This window comes from Galendromus occidentalis, unplaced genomic scaffold (genome assembly GCF_000255335.2).
Source record: "Galendromus occidentalis unplaced genomic scaffold, Mocc_1.1 scf7180000076566, whole genome shotgun sequence".
NCBI lineage: Eukaryota > Metazoa > Arthropoda > Arachnida > Mesostigmata > Phytoseiidae > Galendromus > Galendromus occidentalis.
In genome coordinates this window covers 1-3,346 of record NW_003804555.1, presented here as the reverse complement: position 1 = coordinate 3,346, position 3,346 = coordinate 1, and the positions used below count along the sequence as shown (strand labels likewise).

General features: G+C 49.9%; 1 pseudogene; it reads left to right on the top strand.

The window, feature by feature from the left end:
- The first annotated feature begins 536 nt into the window (after nucleotides 1-536).
- LOC100897288 (zinc finger MYM-type protein 1-like) lies at nucleotides 537-3,136 on the top strand (annotated as a pseudogene).
- The last annotated feature ends 210 nt before the right edge of the window (nucleotides 3,137-3,346 follow it).

Below are 3,346 nucleotides of genomic sequence, written 5' to 3'. Positions count from 1 at the left end.
GGTGGTCGGGGCGCCAGTTCAGAAGGTCATTCCCCAGCGTCTCCCGGTGTCGATTCGTGGTCCTGGCGAGGACATTCATGCACTCGCGGGCTCTCGTATCGAAAGTGGTGCTATTGTTTTGATTTGATCGCGAATCGCGATTGTGATTGTAGGTATGCGCAGCAGAAATCATCGGCGACACCGCGTCGGGTCGTCGCTGTCATATCCTTTCTTTCGAACCATCTCATGCTTCTCTGGAGCTTCCAAAAGAGACCTGATGGAACAAGGTCTTCCGAGAATCCTTCGGATGCGCTACTCCCGGGAGAAACAGTCCTCTTCCTCGCCCAGCTGCTCTGGAGAACCGTTCCCCGTTGCGAAAAAAGACCCCCAAGAACACGTCTCCTCCGGTAGCAAGGTGACGCCGCTCATGCGATCTGTGTGGTCCCCATTCATATCGAATCCGTCATTGGATTTCGCATGAATAGTCGCTCTTCGAATTCGGCTTGCTGAGTGTTCTCGATTCTTTTTTTTTCTAGATTGCACGGATTCTCGGAAACATGAAACGTAAGAAAGAGAGTGGGGCTAGTTATCGGAAGAAGCGCAAGACTATAGAGGAATCGTTGAGTAAACAAAGAGGGAGTTTTCTGAAGTATCTTCTACCGAAAGGAGGTACCGCTGAAACGTCCGGGGAGGCGAATGATAGAGTCGAAACCCCAACTTATCAGAGCGGCATCGCCGTGTCTTCACAGACGTCTTCTGCAGAGAACCGAGTCGATCTCATTGCAGAGGTCGAAGCTATCCCTGAGCAAAGCCAAAGTCTCACCAAGGAAGATGTCCTTGCGGAGTATACCATCGATCAGCGAGGTGGAGCTTCTGTGCACAGTCTGTCCGATTCGAGTGAAGAGGACGACGATATTCGAGGCCATGATGGTTCGCTCCTCGATGACATCGGCACTTGGCCAGAGGGAATCGATGCTGCGCTCCGCAGGAAGCTAGTTAGTCGTGGATCTTCTGATCTTCAGAACCTGGATTTCGATTTCGAGAGCGCGACGCGCCCTGGCCAGGCCACCAAAGGTCGAGGTCGTAATCTCTCGCGAGAATGGTTCTTTCGCAGAGATTCGGACAACGAGAGAGTCTTGAGAAACTGGATGCTGTATTCACCTGCGAGGTCGGCTCTCTTTTGTTTCTGCTGCCGGCTTTTCGCCGGGGGGAAAACATCCAGTTTCAATTCGATCGACGGTTTCTCCAAATGGTGGAAGTTGAACCCCAAGGTTCGCGAACACGAGATAAGCTTCATTCATCAGGATGCGGTCACGAAATGGGACGAGATGCGCATGAGACTCGAGAAGAATGCGACGATAGACGATCATAGGCGAAGACAGATTGAGATGGAAACGGAGAAACTCGAGGCAGTTCTGCAGAGGCTGCTGGACATAGTGAAGTACCTCGCGAAGCAGAATCAAGCATTCCGAGGTCATTTTGAGCAGCAGAAGTACGACTCCGATTTTGGAGGAGACTCCAGTCGAGGGAACTTTTTGGAGCTTGTTCATTTGGTAGCCAAGTACGATCCGGTTTTGCGAGAGCACCTCGTAAGGGTCCAGCTGTCGAAATCGAGGCAACTTACTTATCTCTCGAACAGAACGCAGAACAAGTTCATCGAAAAACTCGGTGAACGCGTTCGGCAAAAAATAATTGAGCGGGTCAAGACTGCCAAATATTTCACTATGATCTTCGACAGCACACCTGATCTGTCGCACAAGGACCAAACGAGTCAGGTTCTGCGATACGTCATCTTGGACGGCAAGGAAGTCAAAGTGACGGAGTCTTTCGTCGGTTTTATCGAAACAGAGAAAAAGGACGCGGCCGGCATCACTCCATGATACTGCAGAGTCTTGAGAAGGACGGTCTCGATATACAACACTGTAGAGGCCAGGCGTATGATAATGCCGCCGTCATGTCTGGACATCGGTCAGGCGTTCAGAAGCGCATCAGAGATATAAATCCGGGAGCAGAATTTGTTGCTTGCAGCAATCATTCTCTGAACTTGGCCGGGGTCCACGCAGCTTCGGCATCAGTCAGATCCGTGTCATTTTTCGGGGTAATTGAGAAGCTGTTTTGTTTCTTCTCCTCGTCGACTCATCGCTGGAGTGCGCTGACCGCAGTAGCAGGAAGCCTCAAGCGGCTGATCGAGACTCGATGGAGTGCGAGAGGTGATGCTGTTGGTTCAGTGAAGAAGCACTACCTTGGGATCATTGGTGTATTGGAGAAGCTCACAACTGAAGTCGAGAACGCTGCAACCAGAGGTGACGCCGCTGTCTTGCTTGGGGCTCTGCAGACTCACCACTTCTTAGTCTTCCTGAATTTGTGGGATCCTGTTCTGAGAGAGATCAACTCCACTCAATGCTATCTTCAGACGAAGGGGCTGGATCTGCACCAGTGCGACTTGCGACTGAGAGCACTCGAGTTTTTCCTCACCCAGAACCGAGATACGCTCGTCGAGGAAGCTCTGACGATGGCGGAGAAAACGTGTGGAGAGCTAGAGATTCCATTAAGCAAACCTACGAGACGGAACGACGCTTCGCTATCTTATAGTCAAGAGATACGACGCGACATGTATGCCTCAATGGACAGGATTACTCAAGAAGTCAAGTCGCGGTTCAATCAGATTCACTCGATTGCCGAGAAATATGAATTCCTGATCCCGCGAAACCTTCTGAACGCTGACTACCTTTGTACTTTAGAGGAACATTCAAAGGACATCGACTTGGAACTTTTCGTATTCGAAAGAGTTCGGCTTCAGACTCTTGTTGCGTCAGCCGACGACGAAGAACAAGCTCAAATCAGGACAAAAGGTCCTTTCGAGCTCTTACAGTTCATTCAGAGGTATGCGCTTGGAAGCTCGTTGCCGAATATAGTGGTCCTGCTTCGAATCTTCCTAACCCTAGCAATCAGCGTCGCTTCCTGTGAAAGGAGCTTTTCTAAATTAAAGCTGATAAAAAATCATTTGCGATCTACCATGGGAGCCTCGCGTCTCAACAGTCTTGCGATACTATCTATTGAGCATAAGCTCACCGACGAGATCGATTTCGAAGATGTCATTCAGGAGTTTGCGGAAAACTATGCCCGCTACTCATCTAATGATAGAAGACTCATTTGAAACCTTCAATGTGACATCAAAGAAACCCATGAATAATATACTTGTGCTTTGTTTTCCCTCCATCGTCTGAATTTTCTATCCAAGGAAACGATTGAAGCTCCTTAAACTCGATTCTTGAAAACTTCCAACGCAGAAGTGTTAGCCTGACCCCCTGAAGAGCGCAAGCACGAATTGGAGGGGCGGCGAAATTCGATCGTCGCCCCGGGCGGC